Source organism: Salvelinus sp. IW2-2015, linkage group LG35, assembly GCF_002910315.2.
Source record: "Salvelinus sp. IW2-2015 linkage group LG35, ASM291031v2, whole genome shotgun sequence".
Lineage (NCBI taxonomy): Eukaryota > Metazoa > Chordata > Actinopteri > Salmoniformes > Salmonidae > Salvelinus > Salvelinus sp. IW2-2015.
In genome coordinates this window covers 8,534,018-8,544,098 of record NC_036874.1, presented here as the reverse complement: position 1 = coordinate 8,544,098, position 10,081 = coordinate 8,534,018, and positions in this window count along the sequence as shown.

Here is a 10,081-nt window from a genome sequence, read left to right as displayed (position 1 = left end):
GATTTTAGCTGGACAGCTGTATTTGGCGACCCATGTCAGAGATATATGGGTTTTGTCAGTAAAATGTTGGGAGTCTGACCCAAGACATGGTTTTCATTATTGACACGTTTTGTTCTATATATGGTCGATGCAAATTAAAATGTTTAATATACACTAGTATTGGATTCGGCTATTTCAGCCACACCCATTGCTGACAGGTGTATAAAATCGAGCACACAGTCATGCGATCTCCATAGACAAACATTGGCAGGTGAATGGCCTTACAGTAGAGCTCAGTGACGTTCAAAGTGGCACCGTCATAGGATGCCACCTTTCCAACAAGTCAGTTTGTCAAATTTCTGCCCTGCTAGAGCTGCCCCGGTCAACTTTAAGTGTTGTTATTGGGAAGTGGAAATGTCTAGGAGCAGCAACATCTCAGCTGTGAAGTGGTAGGCCACAGAAGCTCAGAGAACGGGACCGCCGAGTGCTGAAGCAACACTCACTACAGAGTTCCAAACTGCCACTGGAAGCAATGTCAGCACAAAAACTGTTTGTCAGGAGCTTCATGAAATAGGTTTCCATGGCTCGAAAAGTCACACAAGCCTAAGATCACCATGCGCAACGCCAAGCGTTGGCTGGAGTGGTGTAAAGCTTGCCACCATTTGGCTCTGGAGCAGTGGAAACGCGTTCTCTGAAGTGATGAATTACACTTCACCATCTGGCAGTCCGACGGACGAATCTGTGTTTTCCGGATGCCAGGAGGACACTACCTGCCCGAATGCATAGTGCCAACTGTAAAGTTTGGTGGAGGAATAATGGTCTGGGGCTGTTTTTCATGGTTCGGGCAAGGCCCCTTAGTTCCAGTGAAGGGAAATCGTAACGCTACAACATACAATGACATTCTAGACAATTCTATGCTTCCAACTTTGTGGCAACAGTTTGGGGAAGGCCCTTTCCTGTTTCAGCATGACAATGCCCTCGTGCACAAAGTGAAGTCCATACAGAAACGGTTTGTCGAGATCGGTTTGTCGTGAACCCCATCGAACACTTTTGGGATGAATTGGAACACCAACTGCGAGCCAGGCCTAATCGCCCAACATCAGTGCCCGACCTCACTAATGCTCTTGTGGCTGAATGGAAGCAAGTCCCCGCAGCAATGTTCCAACATCTAGTGGAAAGCCTTCCCAGAAGAGGGGGGACCAACTCCATATTAATGCCCATGATTTTGGAATGAGATGTTCGACAAGCAGGTGTACAGTTATTTTGGACATGTAGTGTATGATAAGCAATTTGTGTGATCCTAGTTAGAAATGTTTGTGCATGATGGAAATAGACGGATTCATAAAGTGCTAGTAGGGACATTAGATTCAGAAGGAGACCCCCAAAATCATGACCAATAATGGCTCTGTCACTAAATGTAACAGTCAAGATGACCAATGCTTCTGGATTCCTTATTAAGTCTGATAGAATGATTGTGTCAGGCAACGATGTCAAGGTCATTCACATCCGTTTTATTTATACTGGGTTTTCTACAAAGTCAATTTATCACAGAATGCATGACAAAATATCCAGGCCTGGAACGCTTTATAAGTAATCCCACTTGACACTTGATATGTAAAGCAATGCATCTTCYAAACTAATAATGAACGTGATATGGGAGTCAGTGTGTGTGGCTAAACAGTGGACTGTTTGTGAAGATGTCCCAAAAGCAATACCCCGTATTCCAGAATCAACAAACCCATTTGACATTCCCAGATCCCTTGAAATAGAAAGCTCATTTTTCCATAACAATCATCCCGGCCATGCAGCATCGGAAGGGAATTGGATCTGCGTCAAGGCAACCCTTTCTCCTCAGATCTCATCAAGGGTGCACAGAAGTCACCCCTCTCCCACGGAAATTGCTACGAAATTGCTACGAACAGAGAGAAATTGTCTGCATCATCGAGGTACGGATCCAGAATGGCATTGCCCCTCAGGAGGAGTGTGCATCCACTGTTCCTGTTATAAATCCTTAAAGAGAGCCCAACTCCAATATCTGGCAACAGCATCAATATTAATGTGGGAGAAAGTTCTTCCAAAGCCGGTTTAGCCACAGAACATTAATATTGATGGTGTTGTGCAGCATCCCCGCTGCTCAGTTGGAACTCTAAAATGTTAATGGCAACAGGGCTGGGGTTATAGGCCAATCTCACTGCTGAATATTGACATGGAGATTGAGGTAGAAAGGGACCATTCCAATCACCAGGTCTTCTCCAACATTTTCACCATCACAATACAAGATGGCGCCAATAGAGAGGGCAGCTTCGCTTCTAGTCCTTAGGAAACTGTGCAGTATACATTTTTTTTAAAATGTATTATTTACTACATTGTTAGCCCAGAAAAGTGATATTACATACAACTGGGAAGAACTATTGGATATCAGAGAGACGTCAACTAACCAGCACTACGACCAGGAATKTGACTTTCCCAAGGCAGTTCCCTTGTCTGCACCTCATGGGTCATTTGAACTGATTCCAGAGGCCGACCCAAAACAATGCCGCCGGAGGAGAGGGTGCTGGAGCGGTCTTCTAGTGAGGCTTCGGATGCGCACANTTTGGGATGAATTGGAACACCAACTGCGAGCCAGGCCTAATCGCCCAACATCAGTGCCCGACCTCACTAATGCTCTTGTGGCTGAATGGAAGCAAGTCCCCGCAGCAATGTTCCAACATCTAGTGGAAAGCCTTCCCAGAAGAGGGGGGACCAACTCCATATTAATGCCCATGATTTTGGAATGAGATGTTCGACAAGCAGGTGTACAGTTATTTTGGACATGTAGTGTATGATAAGCAATTTGTGTGATCCTAGTTAGAAATGTTTGTGCATGATGGAAATAGACGGATTCATAAAGTGCTAGTAGGGACATTAGATTCAGAAGGAGACCCCCAAAATCATGACCAATAATGGCTCTGTCACTAAATGTAACAGTCAAGATGACCAATGCTTCTGGATTCCTTATTAAGTCTGATAGAATGATTGTGTCAGGCAACGATGTCAAGGTCATTCACATCCGTTTTATTTATACTGGGTTTTCTACAAAGTCAATTTATCACAGAATGCATGACAAAATATCCAGGCCTGGAACGCTTTATAAGTAATCCCACTTGACACTTGATATGTAAAGCAATGCATCTTCYAAACTAATAATGAACGTGATATGGGAGTCAGTGTGTGTGGCTAAACAGTGGACTGTTTGTGAAGATGTCCCAAAAGCAATACCCCGTATTCCAGAATCAACAAACCCATTTGACATTCCCAGATCCCTTGAAATAGAAAGCTCATTTTTCCATAACAATCATCCCGGCCATGCAGCATCGGAAGGGAATTGGATCTGCGTCAAGGCAACCCTTTCTCCTCAGATCTCATCAAGGGTGCACAGAAGTCACCCCTCTCCCACGGAAATTGCTACGAAATTGCTACGAACAGAGAGAAATTGTCTGCATCATCGAGGTACGGATCCAGAATGGCATTGCCCCTCAGGAGGAGTGTGCATCCACTGTTCCTGTTATAAATCCTTAAAGAGAGCCCAACTCCAATATCTGGCAACAGCATCAATATTAATGTGGGAGAAAGTTCTTCCAAAGCCGGTTTAGCCACAGAACATTAATATTGATGGTGTTGTGCAGCATCCCCGCTGCTCAGTTGGAACTCTAAAATGTTAATGGCAACAGGGCTGGGGTTATAGGCCAATCTCACTGCTGAATATTGACATGGAGATTGAGGTAGAAAGGGACCATTCCAATCACCAGGTCTTCTCCAACATTTTCACCATCACAATACAAGATGGCGCCAATAGAGAGGGCAGCTTCGCTTCTAGTCCTTAGGAAACTGTGCAGTATACATTTTTTTTAAAATGTATTATTTACTACATTGTTAGCCCAGAAAAGTGATATTACATACAACTGGGAAGAACTATTGGATATCAGAGAGACGTCAACTAACCAGCACTACGACCAGGAATATGACTTTCCCAAGGCAGTTCCCTTGTCTGCACCTCATGGGTCATTTGAACTGATTCCAGAGGCCGACCCAAAACAATGCCGCCGGAGGAGAGGGTGCTGGAGCGGTCTTCTAGTGAGGCTTCGGATGCGCACACACCACCCACCGCTCCAGAGTATATTACTCGCTATTGTCCAGTCCCTAGTTAACAAAGTCAACAAAATCTGGGCAATATTTGCTTTCCAATGAGATATCCAGGATACATACTCTGTTTCACGGAAACATGGCTAGCTGGGGACATGCTGTCGGAGTCCATACAGCCAATAGGATTTTCAGTGCATCGCGCCGACAGGAATAAACATCTCTCCGGAAAGAAGAAGGGCGGGGGTGTATGTTTCATGATTAACGACTCATGGTGTAATTGTAACAACATACAGGAACTCAAGTCCTTTTGTTCACCTGAKCTAGAATTCCTCACAATCAAATTCTGACCGTATTATCTCCCAAGAGAACTCTCCTCAGTTATCGTCACAGCCGTGTATATCCCTCCGCAAGCGGATACCAAGACGGCCATCAAGGAACTTCACTGGACTTTATGCAAACTGGAAACCATAAACTAGAAACCACCGCATTTAATCATGGCAAGGCGACTGGAAATATGACCGAATAGAAACAGTGTAGGTGTTCACTCCGTGAGYCAATCAAACAAGCAAAGTGTTTAGTATAGAGACAAAGTGGAGTCGCAATTCAACGGCTCAAACACGAGARGTACAGTTGAAGTCGGAAGTTTACATACACCTTAGTCAAATACATTTAAACTCAGTTTTTCACAATTCCTGACATTTATTCCTAGTAAAATTTKCCAGTCTTAGGTCAGTTAGGATCACCACTTTATTTTAAGAATGTGAAATGTCAGAATAATAGTTGAGAGAATGATTTATTTCAGCTTTTATTTTTTTCATCACATTCCCAGTGGGTCAGAAGTTTACATACACTCAATTCGTATTTGGTAGCATTGCCTTTAAATTGTTTAACTTTGGTCAAACTTTTCGCGTAGCCTTCCACAAGCTTCCCACAATAAGTAGGGTGAATATTGGCCCATTCCTCCTGACAGAGCTGGTGTAACTGAGTCAGGTTTGTAGGCCGCCTTGCTCGAACACGCTTTTTCAGTTTTGACCACAAATTTTCTATAGGATTGAAGTCAGGGCTTTGTGATGGCCACTCCAATACCTTGACTTTGTTGTCCTTAAGCCATTTTGCCACAACTATGCTTGGGGTCATTGTCCATTTGGAAGACCCATTTGCGACCAAGCTTTAACTTCCTGACTGATGTCTTGAGATGTTGCTTCAATATATCCACATACTTTTCCTCCCTCATGATGCCATCTAATTGTGTAAACAGTTCTTTACAACCAGTCCCTCCTGCAGCAAAGCACCCCCACAACATGATGCTGCCAACCCCGTGCTTCACGGTTGGGATGGTGTTCTTCGTCTTGCAAGCATCCCCCTTTTCCTCCAAACATAACGAGGGTCATTATGGCCAAACAGTTCTATTTTGTTTCATCAGACCAGAGGACATTTCTCCAAAAAGTACGATCTTTGTCCCCATGTTGCAGTTGCAAACCGTAGTCTGGCTTTTTTTTAGGCGGTTTGGAGCAGTGGCTTCTTCCTTGCTGAGTGGCCTTTCAGGTTATGTCGATATAGGACTCGTTTTACTGTGGATATAGATACTTTTGTACCGTTTCCTCCAGCATTTTTACAAGGTCCTTTGCTGTTGTTCTGGGATTGATTAACACTTTTCGCAACAACAAATGTTCATCTCTAGGAGACAGAACGCATCTCCTTTCTGAGCGGTATGACGGCTGCGTGGTCAATTGGTGTTTACACGAAGCTCATCACTAAGCTAAGGACGCCGGGACTAAACACCTCCCTCTGCAACTGGATCCTGGACTTACTYGCGGGCCGCCTCCAGGTGGTAAGGGTAGGCAGCAACATGTCTGCCACACTGATCCTCAACACTGGGGCCCTTCAGGTGTGTGTACTTAGTCCCCTCCTGTACTCCGTGTTCACCCACGACTCCAAATACGACTCCAATGCCATCATTAAGTTTGCTGACGACACAACAGTGGTAGGCCTGATCACCGACAACGATGAGATTGCCTGTAGGGAGGAGGTCAGAGAACTGGCTGTGTGGTGCCAGAACAACAACCTCTCCCTCAATGTGAGCAAGACAAAGGAGCTGATCMMMGACTACAGAAAAAGGCGGGCCGAACAGGCCCCCATTGACATCGACGGGGCTGTAGTGGAGCGGGTCGAGAGTTTCAAGTTCCTTGGTGTCCACATCACCAACAATCTATCATGGTCCAAACACACCAAGAGAGTCGTGAAGAGGGCACAACAAAACATTTTCCCCTCAGGAGACTGAAAAGATTTGGCATGGGTCCCCAGATCTTCAAAAAGTTATACAGCTATGCCATCGAGAGCATCCTGACCGGTTGCATCACCGCCTGGTATGGTAACTGCTCGGCATCTAACCGAGGGTAGTGCGAACAGCCCAGTACATCACTGGGGACAAGCTTCCTGCAATCCAGGACCTATATAATAGGCGGTGTCAGAGGAAAGCCCATAAAATTGTCAGAGACTCCAATCACCCAAGTCAGAGACTTGTTTTCTCTGCTACCGCATGGCAAGCAGTACCGGAGCGCCAAGTCTAGGACCAAAAGGCTCCTTAACAGCTTCTACCCCCAAGCCATAAGACTGCTGAACAATTAATCAAATGGCCACCGGACAAATGGCCCCACCCTCCATTTGTTTTGTACACTGCTGCTACTCGCTGTTTATTATCTATGCATATTCACTTCACCCCTACCTACACCCTGTATATAGCCTTGTTATTTTGTTAATTTTTTAAATATTTTTTACATTCGTTTATTTGGTAAATATTTTCTTAACTCTTCCTGAACTGCACTGTTGGTTAAGGGCTTGTAAGTAAGCATTTCAAGATAAGGTCTACACTACGCTTGTTGTATTCAGCGCATGTGACAAATAAAGTTTGATTTGACTTGATTTGATATCATGGCTCTGCCATTGCAGTCTCTTCTGTTGGAGCACAGATATGGCATACTGTAGATTTTTCATATCACATCCATAGAATTTTTTATATACTCACAAACAAGTCCCAACATGATAGACCTCATGGGCCAATGTTCAAACCTCCTCAATACTCAATAAAGACTCAGTGTCCCTGTACGGAGGACAGAACAACACAGCGGGGCCCGACCCACCCCTCCAGGGGCCACACAGTCATTTTTCACTCACAGTGTGTGATATCACAAGTAAACCTAAAGTGTTCTGTGAGGACTCTCAATGTGATGGCTGCTGGCCTGGATAACAGCGAGGGCAAGAAATGTTTCTGTGACCTATGTCCATCTACAGTTAGGACAACAGAGGATCATTGGAAATGCTCTTACCTCGGGTATTTTGTCTTTCAAACCATTTATCATTTACACAGACCTATGTCTTCATCATTTTGACAGATACATGTTCTGCAAAGAGGTTCAAGATAATTGAATTATATAAATAAAGAGGTCACACTTTAAATTGAATAAGCCCTACACCAGATACAGCCAGTGAAATGACCTATGTAGTTACCGTGTAATGGTTAGCATTAAGTACATTCAATTATGCAGTGCCTCATCCATTACGCATGTAGTGAAGGATGCTGACACAACACTACAGTTTAATTGGGATCCACTTAAGTGACTAAAAACAAGTGAGAAGAAAAAAACAGAACATAACACCAATAAAGGGGAAATGTTGCGTCCCATTTGTACAAGTACACCAAGCTTCTGTTATTTTCCTTCCACCATCCATCCTCTGGGATATGAATAATTATCAAAGGAAACGTAGGAAATGTCTTTATTTAATCCACCCGTTAAATGAAATACTCAGCTATTCTCAAACAATGGGATATTGTAAATTCTACAAGAAGCTTGACTGTGTCCAAGCCAGAGTCAATTCCATTTGCGGACAATAGTGCTTACCTTTACAGAGCAAATGCTAATTCACAGAACAATTTCCGCTAGTATTTAGGATTTTTTTGGGCAATGAATAATATTGTTGATAAATATGTAATTAATTCCATACACATAGCACTGTATTTATATTACGACATAAATTGTGCTAATATATTGTTGGTGTTTCAGGATTTGGAATATTGTATATCTGCTTCAAGCATCTGTGACAATAACTCAACGCACAGTCTATACCACGCAAACTGTAATCCTATGAGTCTGTGGTTTGTCAAAACATTTAACAACAGACTGAATTTCCACCACAGTGCATCCTGGTGGCGTTTAGATTCAAGGTCGCCATAATGGGATTGAATCAAAATAAACAAAAGGAAAGTCACATTTGTGGTGAAGGGGTGGCCACGCGACGGGGGTCCAGTACGTGGAACCCTGGTGCTTTTGTGTCTGACATGTTGACAGCTCAACGCCAGACCAGACAAGGGGGTTGGTGGGGGGTTGTGATCCGAAATCCTACTGTTACCGTCCTTCCTCACCCGAAGCTCCCTCTTGCCCCACTTCGTACAGTGGGAATTTCCATTGGGACCTCATTGGAACACCAAATACCCCTCAGAAAGTCAGATAACATGAAAAACAGCGCCCCTTTTCCCCTACAGCTCTTTCGGTCTCCATCTCGCTCTTTCCCCTCCTTATGACATTTGGAAATGAATGCCAAACTGGGACAGGGTTGGTATGCTCTGTGCTGACCTGTCCATGACCCCGCGGTGCATTCTGCCATGTCCCCATGGGCGTGTCACAGTGGATGGTTAAAGGGCTAGCTGCCGAGGATGTGTCTGGTAGGGTGTTAGCTGTTGTTAGCGTGTGCTGTGGTATGTGTGTGCTTGCGTGGTGTGTGTTGACACACAAACGCTGTGCATATGCTTTTGCATGTCTGCTTGTCACAACACCTCTGCGGACCAGAGAGCATGTGCCTGTGAAAATGGCACGCAGGGTCAACCTCTGTGTCAGGGATCGAAAGTGTGCGTGTGAGTGTCACATTATTACGTTGCTGTGTGTGTATGTGTGTGCGCGCGTGCATGAATGAGGATGTGTCTGTGCTATGTTTGCATACCCAGTACCGGATGAATGAGGATTACGTGTGTATTACGTACCAATGTGTGTGTGCGCATGCTAGCGAAAGACTGTGTATGTGTGTGTGTGTGTCCCAGCGGTGGCTGCCCTCGCTTGTAGCTCCCAGGGAGATCTGTGACGGACGCTCCTCAAGTTGAGGGTTCATCCTCAGTTTCAGTGATAGGTTCAACTGGCGGTCAGCAAGCTGTACCAGGGCACTCTCTCGCTTGTCGCTCTCCCCCCCAGTTTGTCTCATTCTCCCTCTCTTTTCTCCATCTCTTTTTTGACTGCGTTAAGCAATCAGCCAGCACTCTCTCCAAAGAAGTGTATTAAAAACGAGAGCTTGAAAACAAGTGTAATTTTTACTGCCGTAGCCAACACAACGGCCATATTGGTCCTCTATGCGTGCTCGATCGAGGGAGATATGCGCTGTATGTGTTTGGCTAAGTGTTTAAGTGCATGTGTGTCTGTGTGTAAATGTTTTTGCCTGTTTACCGTTTTTACTATACACAAAGTAAAGTGGTTGTAGTTGAGATTTCATCTGTTTCAACAAAATACTGTATGTGTTCCTTTTTTATTTTTCACGAGGGAGATTGTGATGAAGGTTGTACTGTACGTGTGTATGACCTGACGTGCTATGATCTGGATAAATCCATATGTCGGCAAACATGGTCGCAAAATGTAATCAGAAACCCTTTGCCTTTCACTGTGGGTAAATGTGTGATCTATTTTCGGAGCTGATTAAAAAAAAGCAATGTGATGATAAGGTTAACCATGTGTTTGATCTGTGGGCAGTTCCAGAGAGTTCAGCACCACTGTGACACAACAACCCAGTGAAAACAAGCCCAAAGCCCATGTAGGCTAAACCAGACCAACTATTACAGTGTGTCTCTACAGTCAGTGGCTGAATTAATGCAAGTCGTTGCCATTATGCTCAACCATTGTCATTTTCTTGTTGCATTGCTCATTGTGGTCAAAGATCATTT